This window comes from Symsagittifera roscoffensis, chromosome 1 (genome assembly GCF_963678635.1).
Source record: "Symsagittifera roscoffensis chromosome 1, txSymRosc1.1, whole genome shotgun sequence".
Taxonomy (NCBI): Eukaryota; Metazoa; Xenacoelomorpha; order Acoela; family Convolutidae; genus Symsagittifera; species Symsagittifera roscoffensis.
In genome coordinates, this window is record NC_087062.1 from 90,749,901 (window position 1) to 90,769,671 (window position 19,771).

General features: G+C 33.4%; 1 pseudogene; it reads right to left on the reverse strand.

The window, feature by feature from the left end:
• Positions 1-392: 392 nt before the first annotated feature.
• On the reverse strand, positions 393-553 carry LOC134857336 (U2 spliceosomal RNA; annotated as a pseudogene).
• Positions 554-19,771: the final 19,218 nt, after the last annotated feature.

Consider the following 19,771-nt stretch of genomic DNA (forward strand, 5'->3'; position numbering starts at 1 on the left):
ATTTCAAATTAGTACATGGGTCGGCAGGGGGTCGTTTCCCTGGGGTGGGGGGGGGATGGTAAGCGTTTGCTTTTTGTGCAGCCCCCCCCCTGAATCCGCCCCTGGCTTTGTGTGAAATTCTTCTCGTCGCCTTCGAGGTTTATAATAAAATGACAAACTCGGAGCCCGTACTGAAATTTGCAGTTAAAATCAAATCTGGACATCGAAAATACATGCGAAATTCATATGTATATCAGTCCTGTGGCATGTCTCTTTTTCCCATGTACAAGTCTGAAACAGACATGTACCAGACATGATAATTATAAAACAAAATCAGATCTTGAGTCAGACATGATCAGACTTGAAGTAAACCTGGACCAGACATGTTCATGTCTGAAATTAGATGATCAGACCTGAAGCAGACATATCATGATGGTAGTGTAAGACCGGGACAATCCATGAGTAAAGCAAAATTCAGTTTATTATTGGTGTCAGGCAATGCCCAGCATGCCAGATATTAATCTGACAAGAACAGATACTACAAATTATCTTAGCCAAAAGGCCGAGAAGCGATAACTGAAACAAATGATGTTTTTTCTACATGACTCAGACTCTAACAAAGAAGCAGCAGCTCGGGTCATAAAATTTTTAAACTCTCCGACTGGATTGAGAGCTAGGTCGCTCCCGAAATAATTCATACAAGATCAAGGTAAATAGTTACAAATAGGCAGTCATTATGATTCTTAGCCTTATCAAAACAGCCTGCCGGTTTTTAATTGAACTGTAAAACTACAGTGGACTACATTAAAACCATCTCCGTTTCTGCCGTTACATGGCGCTAAGTTTTGTACATGATCAGACCTGAAGCATGTGTAGTCATGTCTGACCAGGTATAGTCATGTCTGACCATGTATGGTCATGTTTGACCAGTTATAGTCATGTCTGATCAGGTAATGTCATGTCTGTTCATGTATAGTCATGTCTGACTAGATATAGTCATGTCTGACCATGTGTAGTCAGTTGCACGAATCTATCCGGCCGAAAATAAGATAGCGTGACGAGCAGACGGTGTACCCTATTTTTGAAGCAAGATTTGAGCGGTTTTTTTAGACGATTGCGCTCAAAATCTTGCTTCAAAATGAGCGGTTTCTGAGCGATTTATGAAAAAAAAACGCTCAAAAACCGCTCAAGATTTGAGCGACTTAAGCGGTTTTTTTAGACGATTGCCCTCAAAATCTTGCTCAAAATGAGCGGTTCGAGCCATTTTTGAACGGTTTTTGAGCGGTTTATCTAAGAAAAACAGCTCAAAACCGTTCAAATCTTGCGCGAATTTTGAGCGGTTTTTTTAGATAAACCATGCAAAAACGCTCAAACCGCTCATTTTGAAGCAAGATTTTGAGCGCAATTGTCTAAAAAAAACCGCTCAAACCGCTCATATCTTGCTTCAAATTAGGTGAAAAATCTTCACTCGGGAGGGCATCATTGTCTTTCAGAAATTGCTTTAAAATGATGTTAACAGTTGCCTGTTAAGATCTTGACAATCATCCAAAGAACAAGACAACACGGTACTCAAGTGTTTGCTCGTTCTTTGAAGTTCAAAATTAAAGAAAAAGGAAAGCGACATTCCCTGTCAGATTCCTCTTTCAGATAAAATCTGTTTGTGGTATATATGTCCAGAACTTGAAAATTTTTGATCAGATCAGCCCAGCTGAACGTTCCACTTGCCTAATCCTTCCGTGCTTAAGTTACTTACTAGCTTAAATTCAGAAGTTTTCTTTAATTTTTGTTTGTTTTTAAAAACTTTGTTTTAATGTCAAGTTTGCTTCTGAGGGTGTTCATCCCACCACTCAAACGTTTTCAATCACAAAACGCTTAGTTTTCGAGTGTTGCCAAAACACACGTTTAGTTCGCATTTTTTTCCTCTATTGAAGTAACTGCCTCATATCTATCAGAAATTGAAAATTATCGCGAGAATTAAAAATTCTTATTCCAAAACACACTTCATTTTACTAAAACATTGTATTGTATTACTCATAGAGTAATTTCGGATAGGGTACACGAGCAGACGGTGTACCCTATCCGAAATTACTTTATGAGTTACACCTCGAACATAACTCATCTGGTGCGACTATAAGTCTCGATCAAGACCTTAAAAAAGAAATTAGCTTAGAACTAACAGATAGATTAGAATTAGACAAAAACATTATCAAAAATGTTACATGATAATAATCTAATTGAAATGTCTCTACGACTCAATAGATCAGAAGCGCTATTCCGCACAATACTAGAACTACCAGGCATTGGAAGAAGGCCTCGGACAAGAGACGATCTACGACTACGAAGAAACTTACCATTAAGTTTCATGGTCTTACGGCAAAAGCCAGACCAAACTTTTATATTTAGGATTTTACTAGCAAAGAATTTAGATTTTCATTTGCAAACATAGAAACCTTGAAGAAAAATCTTCAATGATTTTTACAGGCGCTAAATATTATTTACTATTGTACAATAACAATTTATAAAAACACCTCAAATCGTTTCCTCTAAATCTGCAGTAAAATTCAAAAAGATATCTGAAAAATATATTTATTAAAAGAAAAAATAAAAATTAGTTGACATGATCATTAATTGTTAGTATCTATAAATCATCCTGGCATCCCCAGCTTCATCATCTAAACATTAACAGCAATTATTCAAACCACTAATATCATCAAACACTAATATCATCAAACACTAATAAATATCTTTAAAGGCTTATGCAAATTTTTACATTTCTTTCATTTCAACTTGTTCAATCTTAAACTAGATCATCAAGGCTTTCCTTGGATCTCCATTAAATAATTAGATTAAATCCATTTTATACCATAAAAAACTATATCTTGATCATCAAGGCCTATCCTTGGATCAAACAGAACAATTTTGTTCTCCCCCACCCAATAATAAAGTGTCTAACGACCTCAAACGTTGATTCACTATCCAACCATTCCAAAGACCCAGGAGTAATAGAAATTTTTCAATCACGCTAACCTTTCAAATTAAGCTAAACAGTGAAGAACTTCGGTTATTCATCCTTCCCTTAATCCCCCTCTTACCTGACCCGGGCTAAACCTTAAATCTTAGTGAGTATTTAAGTAGTATCTAACGAACTACCTGTGTTCTAATTATACCTAAACCTTGTGGATCGATTTACTATTCTCCAACCCTTGAACACAATCACTACCCCTAAGTAAGATTAAGTAGGTTAACACCTTAACTTAGAATAGCCACGAGAAAGTAACAATCATACTTCGGAATCGATATATACTTTCCTCTCCAACCCTATATAAAAGACCCAATAAACCGTAAGGACTAACAGTCTAGAATTTTAAAATTACTAATAACAACCTTGCACCCTTTATCCTAAACCTTATGTCACTGAACAATTTAGGAAATAAACAAGCAATCGTACTACACAATTGCGAAATAAATAACGAAACATACGATCTTGTAATTACACCGCACAAACAAACAATCGGATATATTCGCACAAAACGTCAAACAATAAAAAGGAAAATTTTAAGTAAGCAAAGACAAATTACACGAAAAAGATTTTCAAAGCGTAGAAACGCAGTCTCTAAATCAGAAGTCAGCAATTTAGATGCACTTTACAAACTAAAAGATACAGTAAATAAAAACTACCCAGTTCACGACCAATTATATTTTTCCGATTCAAAAGCCACATCACACTCATCAAAGAAAAAGAAGAATAAAAAAGATATACAAAAATAAACCAGTACGTCTATAGAAAGGGAATCAACCAATCAGACACATTGAACATTACGCACTGACAGTTATAAAACGAAAAAATGAGCCAAAGTCCAAGTGATGAAAGTCCAGACGAAAACTCAGTTTTTCCTTTTATCATAAATTCACTCACTGAAGATAGAGGACAAAGACAATTTTATACTAATTTAATTGCAAATGTATTCGAACAAGGAATTAGCCCATGTAAAGCATTCCCAGAAGTAAAATTCCCAGAAGTAAAAATCAAAAGACAAATTATCGATCATTATTTAAAAGGAATATGTAACCTAACACAGCCATATGGAATCTACACCATAGAACTCAGCACAGAAAGTAGATATCACAGCAAACATGTTATTCAAACAGACGATGTCGACATAGAATTTTCAAAAGTTTTCACAGAATACATTAAAATTATACAACACCAAAATTCACAAAGAGCAAACTCAATAATCACCAACGATGTTTTTTCACTAATATATAGTTATGTATCTATGCTAGAAAATATAGGAACTGAAAGCACATCACCGGTTCAAACATCAAGACACACAAATGTCAGAAATGAAATCGCCGCATTCTCAGCATTTTTAAACACAATTCGTGAAAATTTTTCAAACAATGAAATTTCACCAAACGTCAAACTTGATTAACAAAAAATTTTAGCAGGGTTCATAATTGATTATTTTGCACATAATATTGATGTAATTGCACAACCAAGAAAAAATTTCAGACCTCAACGTACCAATGACGACACTGTTATTGCAGAACAATCAGACTATATTTGGGACCCTGAATGGTCTCATCCATTATTTCTGAACATACTAATAGACATCTCAAGTCAAGCAATCAGCACAATTTCCATTCACAAAGACTATGTAAAGGTATTCCCACTTACAATAGATGCAACACCTTTGAAAATTAAATCATTTTTATCTGATAGAAGACAAAATAATAGTTTAAATTCAACTCTTGTACAACAAGAAAACTTAAATGGAACTAGAAATCTGACACAACAAGATATTCAAACACCATCACATTTTATAAATGAAGAAATAGTTGAAAAAATTGTAACAACTACACAGCAAAGTATTTCACCAATACATAAAAACCTTACAACGCCAAAACCAAAGACTTCAATATTACCTCAAGTAACATTGCAATCTACGGTTAAACCCTCGGTTGCTCCCAAATATTCACATATGGATTACCAAACATTTAGACCAATGACGAAACCACCACAAAAATAAAGAATATTCACCAGAAGTAATTTTGCAGAACACAATTATAACTTCGTAAATAGATCACAAATATCTTAACCTCATCGTACAAACCCGCATAATCGTTCATTTTCACAACAACAACAAAATTGCCAACAACAAACATCAAATTTCGTAAATTTTAATGATAACCCACGAAATCCAACAAACCCAAGTGAAAACTATCCATTTTTTCAACAGAAGAAAAATAGGAAACAGCCATACCAAAATAAACAAAAAACAGCTGCTTACTATACACCTAATTATCATTCATCAGATGATGACAATTTTCATGACCAAAACCATCAACAAAATTATCAAAACCAAAGACTCCACTCTTATCACGTAAATCAACCAGATATTTTCGAACCATATACACGAAAACAACATATGCGACAACCTAGATTAAATCACGAACCTCAAAATAATAATTTTTACTCACAAAACCCAGCAAATACTGATTATTATCAACCAACGCAAATGCAAAATGAAAAACCACTACCATATTATTTGCAACAACATGAAATAACAAAAAAACAACTGACAATTTTTTCACAAATGCCAAATGCCGCAGAATCACTACAAATGACTATGAATCCATACCTCATGGTTGGATCATCAAAAACATCAAAAAAAAACAGTAATGGTATTCACAGGCACAGACCCTGAATGTTCTGTAGAAGACTATCTAAACGCAGTCACAGCAAATTTAATTTTAAATATCGGACCTGATCCAATTAATACACCACTCTATCAAAATTGGATACATAGACGCACAGCGTTAATCCAAACAACACTTGATGGCGCAGCTCAGAAATGGTTTTCAAATTTACCAAAAAACATAAAATTGGAAAAGATTTACACAAGAATTTTCAAAAATGTTTGATTCTGAAAGAAATAAACAACATCAAAAAGTTTTATGCAATGAAATTCGCAGACTACCAAATGAAAGAATTGAACAATTGGCAATTAGAATCGAAACACTAGTTCGAAAAGCATATTCACTGACCATTCATGATTATAAAAACACGAAAATGACAGAAATTTTAATGATGACTCTAACACCCCAAATAAAAAAAACTGCTATAAAAAGAGAGAATCACATTCCTCATCAGTTCGAGAACCAGATTTAGATTTCAGAAAACTAGTTGACAAATTACAACAAGCAGAAATCACAATGAAACTCGAAGAAACAGAAAATCTTAAACTACAATACGTTAATAGAATCGAAACAAATACTACACATATAAGCAACATATACGATTCAGATGTAGACCTAATTGAAAAAATCACTGAAATTTTGATCATATATGAGAAAAACCCCAATTTGAAAGGCAAACCATCTTTCAAGAAATGGTGTAATTATTGCTCAAGATACGGACACAGCATTGCCGAATGTAGACAAAAACAACAAGATAACCAAAACAAACCACAAAAGTACAAAAACCAAATAAATCATTCTATCAATACATGAAAAAGGATCAAAATTTACCAAACAAAATTAAACATAGTAATAACAGCTCTGTAAACCACTTCCAAGTAACTCAAATTACTCAAGAAATCAATCACCATATAACTCAAGTTATAGAGGTAGATCGCCCGAACGAAGAAATTCACGAAATTTCTCACAAAATAGATATAGTTGATCAAATTGCCAAAATAATTAGTATAGAAACAACTATTCACGATCAAATTCAAACAGAACAGAATTGTTTGATACCAGTTCCCATTCAAATTCTAGGAATAGACACTATTCAAACGATAGATCACGTAATTCATCATACATTAGAAATAGAAACTACTCAAATAACAGAAAAAGAAATTATTCAAACAACAGAAATCAACGTTACCAAAACAACAGATCAAAAAACAATTCCTACAACAGATCTAATTATCAAGGAAACAAAAACAATTTCTATAATAGGTCACGAAACAACTCACAAAATAGGAATCCAAATTACAACAATTGAAGAAATTATTCTCAATCCCCTTATAGAAACAACAATCGTTACCCTGATTTCCAACACAAATATAGAAGTAACACACCGAAACATCAGCGACAAATTAATCAGGTACAAGCAACTGAAGAAAAAACTTCAGATCCCCCTGGTATTGACAACACAGAAAGTACCGAACTACAATTAAACCACATTAATTGTGAATCAACAGACAGCGACAGTGATACAAATAACACTATCTCAGTTAATATGATCACAGTCGAAAACGACTACGAACCCATTGTATACGAACAACCCTTTAGTTCACACATTTACGAAAATCTATTGGAACTTCTTCAAGACTACTATACTAGACCCATAAGGAACGATGTATTAGTTGAACAAAACGTAAATGAAATAAATACAGTAGTCATAACGAGAAACAACGCTCAAGTACAAATCACATTTACCAAAATATACAAAAAGAGCAGCCAAGAGAAAAAATTTGGACAATCCCAATTCTCTTAGAAAGCCCAAAAAGTAAATAATTTCAACCACCCGATCTTGAAATGGATTTTTTAATTGATTCAGGAGCAGAATCAAATATTATTAACATCCCTATTTGGAATGAAATCAAATCGTTACGTCCAATTCTAACACCTATAAAGACAACCAGTAAATTAGCAACAGCACAAGGCTCAACATTAGTAAATTATGGAAAAATCCAACTTTTCCTTGTTCCCACTAGAACAATGGAACAAAATAAAATACTAAATAAACCATTTAAACAAACATTTCACATTACAGACATAAAACACAATATCATTGGCATACCATTTATTACTAAGTATATTCCCACAATAAACATTTTGAATAGCAAACTTCATATACAAGATAAATACACAAGGACAAAAAACACATCCTTAACATTCTTTCAAAGATTAAACAAATAACCACCATTTTTCTCAAAATTTTATCCTATTTACAATCAGGAACGAAAATACCTGAAACCACTATCAGGAAATGTATATAACTTTTCAATCAAACAAGTCCACCAGTACGATAAAGACCAAAATAAACAACATCTCTTTATGTCAGACCTTGAATTTAAACCCATCCATAAATTTTTTCGAATCACAATTTCATCCATAAAATATATGAAATATTCAAACTCAGATATTATTTCAGTACACGTATATAACAATTCACCATATCAGATAACACTACCCTTAGGACTCTTAGGATACTGTGAAACAAATGCTACAACTTCACCCACAAATGAAGTAGCATATCGAGTCAATAATATACTACAATTACTAGGCATATGTCAATCCACAATTCTTGATGAAGAATCATCAATAAACAACATAATAAGCAACAAAAAAAATACTGACTACTTCACAAAAACACCATATTTTAAACCAACGTTTAAAATATCACATTATACGGAAGAACAACAAAAGTTTCTAACAATGTTTAATTTTCAACATTCTCAAAAAACACAAAAAGAATTCGACAAATTAGCCAAATTATTATTAAAATTTCCAACATTTCATGCAACATCAAAATTCGATGTTGGAAAAATTAGTTCACCACTACATTTACCTTTAAAACTTGACGCAGTTTTCAAAAAGCAAAGAGCAAGTAAAGTACCGATACATTTACAAGATAAAGTAAACAGACTACTTGACATTTTAGAACAATATGAAATTATATCACCAGTAAACAAAGAAGATCAACCAAAAGGTAAAACCTTTATCAACCCAGTAATCATCTTAGCTGAAGGAGAATACTAAAAATTGTTCTAGATGCTAGATACCTCAATTCACTAATTGACGAATCTAAATGTAATTGGCCCATTGAACCTATTCAAGTAATTCTAACAAAAATAAATGGTAAAAACTTCATAACCGTAGATATGAATAGTGCATACAATCAAATGCCACTAGATGAACAGTCACGACGATTAACACAATTCGTTAATGGAAATCAACAATACAAATTCAATAGATTGTATTGAATTTCAGATTTTTCAGCTTTTATGAGTAAAATTTTTAGACCACTAATACTCAAAAAACATGCAATCACATACTTAGATGATGTTTTCATGCAGTCACAAACGAAAAACGAAATGTCTATAATTTTAGAACAATATCATCAAAACTCAAAAATGAAAATATGAAAGCAGCCCCAGACAAATCACATTTTTTCCTAACACGCATAAAATTTCTTGGCCACATCATCAAAAGAAACACTATAACTCCATTGATATCACGAACAAACGCTATTCAGAAACTTCAAACACCCACATATAAAAAGAAAATCCAAGAAATCCTCGGAATGTTAAATTTTTTAGGTAAATATGTATACAAAATGAAATTATACTTAAGACCTTTCTATAACATCCTTAGACAACAAAATAACTTCGAATGGACTACCGAACATCAAACAAGATTCGAAGAAATTAAAAAATTGTTAACAGAACAAATATCAAATACAATCCCAGATCCAAATCAACCATTTTACCCAATGTGCGATGCTTCAAATTTTGGCATCGGCGCAGCATTGCTACAATCACACAGTGGAACAAACAAAATGAATCTTATATCAGCAAATTCGCGCTTATTTACACAAGCTGAACTACCACTCTCTACTCTCATGAGAGAATGCACAGCTATAATATATACACCTACCGAATATGAATTTCTAATACTTGGATCAAAACATCCAACAGTTCTATTTACAGATCATAAACCTATAATATTTCATTTTACACAGAAATCAAACCCAAACCATAGAGTGTACAGATTTCAATTAATTTTAATGAAATTACCAAACTTACATATAGTTTGGACAGCAGGAAAAAATCTTGCACTACCAGATACATTAAGTAGAATTACACCACCTGAACTACTTACACGAAAAACTACAGTCGAAATACCATAAAACATTAAATTCTATCTTGCAAAAAATGAAACATCACCAGGATTGGAATGCAAATATGCAGTAAAAACTGATATAGATCAGTCACAAATAAATAACTTACAACATTTCCCACTCTGTTTAGATTGTCAAAATAACCACAATGAAGTAGATCTATTAGGAACATCCACATTCAAACCAATTCCTTATTCACTTTGGATAAAAAATAGTACCCAACAAAAAACAATCCAACAACAACCACACAAAAAAAACACCTTTCCATTGATGGAAAAAGAAAACTTAACTGACAAAATAAATTTATCAGGACCACCAGTAAATAATTCAAAATACACAATAAATCAAGATTTTGATCTCCATGACCCACTCGACACAATTCTTTTATCAAAATTAGAAGTTGAAAATAGTTTTCTACCACCAACAGAAAAAATTACACTACAGTTATTACAAAAATATCAAAAATTTGATCCAGTATTTCGACAACTCAAATCATGGCACAAGTATAAAACAAAACCAACAAAGGCTGATACAACAATAATAGGAAATAAAACACTCCTCCGATACTTTAGAAAATACAATAATACAACTATTAATGAAATTACAGACCTTTTAGAATATCAAACACCCGATTTTAAAGTACCCTGTCTCTCCCTCAGCATGATGCTGATAGCATTTAACATATCCCATTCACAACATACAAAAGTACACCCAGGATCAGAAAAGACATATTCAAATTTTACACGAAATTTTTACTTCCCAAATGCACCAATTTGGATTAAAGTATTATGCAACGATTGCATAAAAATTCAATTAAATAAACCTTATCCAAATCAAAAACAAATAGCAACAAAACAAGATTTTAAAGGACAAAGTCTATATTTCAATCATAGAATTTCATTCGACACAAAAGGACCAATTTCACCATCCTCCGAAGGAAATTCTTATATTATGGTAATTGTTGGTGCATTTACACACTACGTAGCACTCAACCCAGTACCACATTGTAATGGTTATTACGCATACACAACACTTTACGATCATTGGATAGCTAAATTCGGACTACCAGAACTACTAGTCACAGATAATGGAACATAATTCATTAACAACGAAATCATCACATTATGCCATCTGTATAATATTAAACACAAACCACGTACATCTCAGGCACTTTGGACAAATGGATTAGTCGAAGGTATGAACCGTTCACTACAAGAATATCTTAGATGCATCATTAATGGAAATGATACAAGATACACTGAAAGGTCAACAGATGTAAAATTATTCCCATTATCCTATAATTCACAAATCACAACAACTTTAAGAATGTCACCATACGAAGTGGTTTTTAATCAAAAGCAACGAAAACCAATCATGTTTACAGCAAACGCTCATAAAAATGCACAAGGTTATTGTCAACCAAATAAAGATTCAATTTTTTATAACCTACCCTTACACACACATGATGAAGACCATTTTCATCATCAACAAATTTTGAAATTAGCTTCCGGTAGACATACCGAATGGATTTTAAAAAGAGATACAAAACACAATGAAATCTGCCAAAAAGTAACAAAGAAATTGTTACCAAGGCAAAATATAAACAACCAAATTAATTCACGCTTCATGCCAGCCACAGACTTAAAAATTGGAACATTTGTTTTAATACCTAATTTTAATACACAAAAAGGAATCTCCAAAACATTACAACCACTTCGAAAAGGACCCTACTAAATAATTGATAAACCAACTGAAACAACATACAAACTTACTGATTTAGATAAAAAAGAAATCGTTCAACACCGTAACAACTTATTACCTTATTACCCAAAAGAATACGCACTCCGCAAATTAACTCAATTGTATTCTTTCACAGGTTTACACATCGTTCAAAATAACTCACAAATAGAACAAAATCAAAACGTTATTACCACAAAAATTACAAAAACAATTCAACAGCAAAATATAGACCCTCAAAGATCAAGCACACCAGAACCAAAAATATCTCAAGAAGAAAGAAAAAGTAGAAAATTAACAAAAAAAATTTTAGCACAGGATCAACAACCAAAAATCCGAACAAAGAGAATCATCACGTCTTAGAAGTCAACCACGAAAGAACTATTAAACATTCATCCCACAATCTAAAATATTAAAGAAAGTTGAATTTCAGAAACAACCTTGATTTAAGATTACCGTAAACATTCTTTTTAATCACTTTAAACCTTCACATTTCTGTAAAAACATGCTGAAAAAGACTTCAATTAATTTTAGTTCAAATTCAGCCAATAGAAATTGTTCAAATTGTCACCATTATATCTCTAACACAAACTTACTTAGCCGATAGAAATTATATCTAATTATATCTATAACTATAACTTTACAGTCTCCAGGTCACAAATAAGCAACTTGCTAAAACTTGACAACTAAAATAAACACTACTTCAATATTATAACCCTCCCTTATCAGATTATGCAAAAATCAACAATATTTTCCCAATTCAGACCTCAAAAGTTCCCCAACCAAAAATGGCAAATTAGCCTAAAGTAAAAAAGACCCAAGACAGCCCCATTTATCCAACAAATGAAAACAATACTATGAAGACCTCCCGAACACCGAAAAAATAGCCCTCAACAATTTTTGACAAAACTCAACCCATCTTGTCAAAAAATCAATAAATAATCCGACCACACTTGAATTTCGCTTCAAAAATTTAAAAAGTATTCGACGAACAAATCATTTCTTAAATGCTTCTTTCCATAACAGTTGAACACATAAAACAAAAACTTCTAAACCTCTTAACAAAAATTTTCAATTTATTTCAATTTTTGATATACTTTTTCATTGAAACCTTTGAATCTCTAATTAAAAAAATTTTAAATTTTTGCAATCTTTTTTTATTTTTCTCTTCCCTATTTGAAATATATCTCCAACTCTCCCAAATCCTTGGCCACATCTCAAGGTACGAATATGTATAATCTATCTAAATGATACGAACTATTTTCAGTCGAACGGATATTTTTCTTTTATTCATAATTTTCCTCACATTTTTATTCTCCTTCATCATGACAATGTGCAAATGTATAAAAAAGGCAATAGTCACCTTTGCCCTAGCAACTATTCTCTTGATACTTTTTATTGAAGAATATTATAATAAAAACAAATTTTCCAGTAAAAATTAAAAACCAGATAACTTTCCAAAATTGCTAATCAAACACCACCAAACCAGCCCCCACCAACCACATCCCAAGAAAATCCAATAACACCTACAAATACAAACAATCCCCAACCATCAACACGCATATCTTTTCAAGACAATCCATACACCTTTGAAGAACGACACGCACGCTTATCAGAACCACTAGGACCAGTTCATCGACAAGCATCTTTAAGTGAACCAACATATAACTTATATCCCACCTTGCAACAAGACCTCAATCGAGTCAGACACATTAGCCAAAATCAAATTTCATCTGAGATACATAGACAAATTATACATCCGCGAAGAAATAGAAATTTTCAAACCCCCAGAGTTCATTTTGATATACCCCAATCACCAACACCAACTACCTCAGAACTTTCAAGCAGTACACTACCAGAAACTCCCACACTTATTTCACAACATAGCACCTCAAATATACCCTCAGACTACCTAGGCTCAACCCCAACATCACAACAAATCCGAGAAAACCCTTTTAATCCCCCAGACACCACAGAACGACCACCATATTGGACAACACACTCATATACTCAGGGTGAACCGAATATAGTAAATGAACCAATAGATATTTCTTCTGATACAACGCTATCATCATTACCAGAAACACTCTCACTTTCATCAACACCATCAATAAGTCAAGTCTCACCGACACATTTCCCTTTAAATTTCCCAAACAACCTCGACGCTAGATACCGAGAACAATCATCGTCAAATATCCATTTACGATTAGATTGGAATACTTTCGTAGCACCTCCCCCACTATTTGGACAACATCAAGAAACAAGAAAGTAACCGACTCCATAGTTGGGCACTTAATAGACAAGAATATAGATAATATATCCACGAAGATATCCGAGAACATAACATTCAGATACTTCAACAAAACAGTCTCCAATTAAAGTTTGAAATCGCAGTCAAACTTAATAATAATGTTCAACACCCTTTTCCCCTAAGTCCACCAAACATAAAAGCTCAATCACTAACTCCTCCATTTATAACAACTGAAGTAATATTTAAATACAATAGATACACTAAAAACCCAATTGGATATATCACATTTTATAATCCATACTCCGGATTATCATACACATGTATATTTCAAGGATATTAACGTTTTACTACATTCTTTTTCTAATTTTTTTCCGAACAACATACAAATCCATCCCCTTGTACATGACCTCAGGATTTATTAGTAACACACTATGATTGTGAAGAAAACGAACAAAAACACTACACAAATACGCTATAAACCAAGTAACACAATGCGAATCAGAATAGAAAGCACAAATGTAATAGCAACACTATACTCAAAAGCCCGATCAACAACATTAACAGGATACAAGTTTACAGCAACATTTTCCGAAAAGAAATTACATTGCTCTCAAGTCTCAAACGGAAATAAAAACCGACTAGACCACGAATCTTTCTATCAGAGTAATATAGAAAGATTACTACATCTTATCCCTCAAGACTGTAAGAATGAACTTAGACGATTAAACCTAACACAAAACGACGAAATGAATAAAAAAACTTGTAAATTTTCATGTTTTTCCCAGACTTAGCACATCAAGCAGAACTTGAAAAACACCAAGGTCACATTGAAGTAAACCCAACTCAAAGAGGAAGTACTTAATTTAGAAACATCCATAACATAGAAAAAAAATTGACACGTTTTCAAATATATCACGAAACAGAATTTGCATGTAAATACAAAAACCCACTCTACAAAACAAAATACTCCAAAATACTTGTTGAATACGACGAAGGTTTCGACATGACCACTGGAAAAATAAAATTTGAACCCTATGCAACACATCACCTAATAAACGAAGATACATCATACATCCCAGTGAACCTCCGCAAAAGCGCAGGATATCCTGGTGGAAGATTAGAACCATACGACAGTGAAAGCACGCGTTTAAAAGACCTATCATTAATGAACAGTGCTTATTTTGGCGCAATACATTATGACATTCACTTAGATATGAAATTAGACTACACAATTAGTAGAGTTTTTCAAGAAATGTCACTTTCTGAATTAGAAACACTCCATCAACTATGCAAATTAGAAAGAACATAAATTCTACAATCATTCGCATTAGCAGTTCTAAAAATACCATACACAGGATATTTGTTATCCGGAAATAGATCAAATTTTCTTGACTATGAAGGAAACAATTTTTGGTTTTATACTTGCACCAAAAAAGTATCTCCACTATATGTTTTTGAAGATAAAAGATGTTACAAAAGAATCCCCATATTCTACAAAAATAAAGTACATTTTGTTGATACACTTTCAAGACGAACATATTTTTGGGATACCGCAGTCCCATGTGGATCAGAAAATAGCCACAACGTCGTACAATTAAACCCTGACGAAGAAAAATACTATCTTCTTACACCATACCCTACACTCATGCAGCCACTTTATAAAGTTTTCACCAGAAAGCATTCGAGCTATTGCTCGCAACCCAAATATCGATTTACAACCAATCGGTATATGTTCTAAATCCGATTTCCAACATCACATTAGAACACAACAGTTTCAAGAACTACTAACACAAATGGACACTATACAACGACAATCAATAGACCAAAATTTAAGAAAACTTGCAGAAACAACAGGATTTTCAGATATTTACGCACAAGATTACAGCGGATAATTCAAAGACATCAAAGGTTACATATATTTAGGCGGTGAAAATTATCGACCACAAGATATATCACCAATCAATATTTTTAGTTTTGTAAATCTCAAAAACGAAAATTAGCCTTTCTAGGATGGCCATATTACATCTTAGAAAGATTGACTATCTTATACGCAATGTTTATTTTTATTGGATTTCTTTTCTCTTTACTAAAAGGAATCTATAACACATGCGCCATACATACACAAGTAAACCGACAAGCCAGCGTAGCACGCATATTATTTGCAGGATTTTTTGGAATATTTTCATCATCAATAAAAAAATCCTCCTAGATGCACAAATTAAAGAATATAATACAAAACTATCAACAAATCCCAACACATACGATGACTCAAATAATAATACAAATGCATTACCGACGGCACCCCATTTGCCAAATCTACATCCTGAACATCCATTATCTTTAGTCTCACGAAATTTTTGAAACTTAGCAATCACAAACCACCCAAACTTAAGACCCAGCCACATACAAAGCCCCATCCAACATATAGTGACAAAACACTCTCCAATTGACGATACATACGAACAAATCATTGAACAGCCCCATACAACCACTTTTCAGTCTCAAAATAATCATTTTTTTAAGCCCACGATGAGCAGACAACTTGGATCACTCCACCAATCAAACTCCCACCCTACCAACCTCCAAAATCCACTCCCTATTATCCCACTTTTTGCTTTTCCGCCACCTGATTCACCACAAGCTAATACATCATCAGGCATGAATTCTGACACTAACTCAGATATCACAATTTATACAACCATTTCACAATTCAATAATTCTGATATTGAAACTCCCGATGAGTTCACAGATTCTGAACCATCCCCTTCTGTTCATACCCCGACCAGCTCAACAATCTTCTCAAAACCCCCTTTCCCACCTATCCAAACCCAAAGCCAACATACATCTCCCTACACTCCTTCTCAAGTAACCCCAACCTACTCCCCATTCAATAATGAACAATCCACCAACAACTCCCCAGATAATATTCAAATTTCCGAAGAACCAGATAATTTTATATCACTCCAACAACAATTGCTATCTCCCCACACCCTAACTGTTCACCAATTATCATCAACAATAACATCATCAAACCCACCAACACCTACACCATTTTCAGATTATACTCCATCATTAGCTCATTCATCCACTTCAACAGAATCATCCAATAGTACTAACCGTGCTTATAGAACTTTTAAACGTAAATTCCCAAATCACCCATTCCCATCCAAACCCAGAACCGCCCGAGAATATATCACCCATCCAGACTACACCAATACTACGAATTTTCTTCAAATAACCCTACCTTTATTTCCCCAATATACACTAAATCAATCCGACCCTAACCCCGAACCACGTGACTTTGTAGATGAAAACGTATTAATACCCACACTTCATCGGACAGCTTATTATAATTTCACTAACTCCCTTACGCTACCACTCTATAACAACACTATCGATATTGAAAGGAATAAAGACGAATTATTCCGATTAACCACAGCACTCAATCCTCGACAATTTACATACGTAGGATATAAAAAATTACTGAAAACATTCACTGCACCCCGCGCTAACGACTACTCAATTGAATACTACGATCATAACATCATCAGATCTAATCAGGACCAATTTCTTGACGACGATAAATTCGCTAATCCACAAATCACAGAAAAGTTTTTTATTAAATTATCATACATATTGACACTTAACATACTAGATAAAAAGCATGATCACATTATTTCAGAAGCAATATCAGACATCCAAGCGTATGAATCATTTCACAAAAAATTTCAAACATTTTCTCTAACCTTTCACTTCCTGACACCAAAAGAACGCGATTTGCACTGCTCACACGACATCATGTTGAGAACTAAGCAAACTGATGCTTATACTTATTATCGTTTTATTCAAAATCATTTTCCTTTACACACACCATCACGACAACCTCACCACAGATTTCAATTCAATAATTCCAAATACAGCTCACCATTTTTTCTAAACTTCACGTATTGCATTAAAAATACTAACTTCCAAGGCATCCTCCGGAATTATGATCCCGTCACTCAAATGTATATATTTTGTCCCCTCACGAAGACCTTCAACGACGAAGAATCCCGACCCCTGATCATTCCGCATGAACATATTCAATCCACAGAAGTACTCATTTTAGAATTCATCCATAACACTAGATACAATCATAAAATTTACAATCTAATCCAGAACACACCTCATGGATTTGCAGTAGGCACCGAAGAACTAAAAATCATAAAAGCACTGCAATTGCTTTGGCCACTGCCGCAAACTAAAAATATAATACGCATACTAACAAAACTACTAACTACATCAGACGCTATTCACGATATTTTCCCTCACGGTTTTTCCCCGACGACTAAAGGTATCTATGAATTTAATAATTTTCAACCTAACTAATTCAAAATAACACTAACCATTTCATTCAGTAATTTTTATTTTCTTCAGTCTTCACACCACGATCACCCTTCAAAACAAAAAAAGACAAATAAAAATACAAACTCTGTTTTCCATTTTAAACTCTATTAAACCAACAGCACTAAATGATGCAGTAAAAGTTAATTCAAAGTAGTAAATTCATTTCTAAATTATTTCCCCAAATGTAGTAAATTTAAATACGATGAAAATCAATTTATAATTTTCAATCCCAAATGCAGTGAAACTTAGTCCTAAAAGCAGTAAATTCAAACAATGAAATACAGTACTAACCTTTTCTATCCTTTCTGTTCAAACGCACAGAAACTCTATCCACAATAGCACAGCTCGCCCACGAAGAAATGTTTAAAATAATGAATTCAAGTTTCAACTTTGCACTAACAACAACACAAACAAGCAATAACAAGTTTCCACTTTTCCTTTAAACCGGTTGGAATGGAATTATATAATAACCAAACTAACCAACGCAGCTTACTAAACACAATAAACCATAAACTAACAGCATGACTAAGAAAAGAAAACCCACGGTACCCAAACCGGATTAAATCAGCTTAAAACTGGATAATTTATTCTTTTGAAGACTTTTACCAAGTCTAAAAAAGCAATAAAACACCAAAAAGTCGCAAGACAAACCAAACCAAAAACAATTAGATTTTTGAGAAAAGGACACAACCCACGAAACAAAAGGAAAACAAAAAAAATATAACAAAAAAGTTAACACAAAACAGGACCCCTTAAAAAACCAGCACGAAATAATACCTCCTTTCCTGGCCTAACCCACCAGAGAGAACGTCCTGAGCATGCTCTATAGCCGGCCTAACCCATCGTGCTACATCCACACTTTGTGACCACATCACTATTTTTGACAAGAGGTACTCAAGTGTGAGTAACTCTTAAAAATAACTGAACTAAAACTAAAACGCTTTTGCGAAAACAATTAATCAAAAGCATAACTAAAAAATAGAATTAAATGTAAATTATAATATGCAGTACATAGATCACGAACAACCACAAAAACGAGCATCCAAAGACAAGACGACCCCATCACACTCAACCTACAGAATGGCTAAATACAACTGACATGCCGCTCACAATCACGAGGATTTAGAGTACGACTTGACTTCGCAGAAAAGGACTTCATGGAATCAGACCAATGGCCACCTCGATGTTCAAGTATACGTACAGATCCGAGTTACAAGAAATCCCCTCCAAACACTATCTTCACGCCATTCCCAAACCAGATCGAAACACAATTCTCCACAACCAATCAAGAACAGACGATCATAGCAAACCAACTTGAAATCAGATTGATTTCGTTGACAGTCATAGTCTTTGTCAAACGATAACTAACAACTTCCTATCGATGACTCCAACAAATGATGCTCGCCAAATAGCAACGACCAACATCCATCCTTCATTACAGATAGAAGATCTAAGATTCAAAACTCTGTAAACTTCGGATGGATGGAACCAGATATAAACTATAT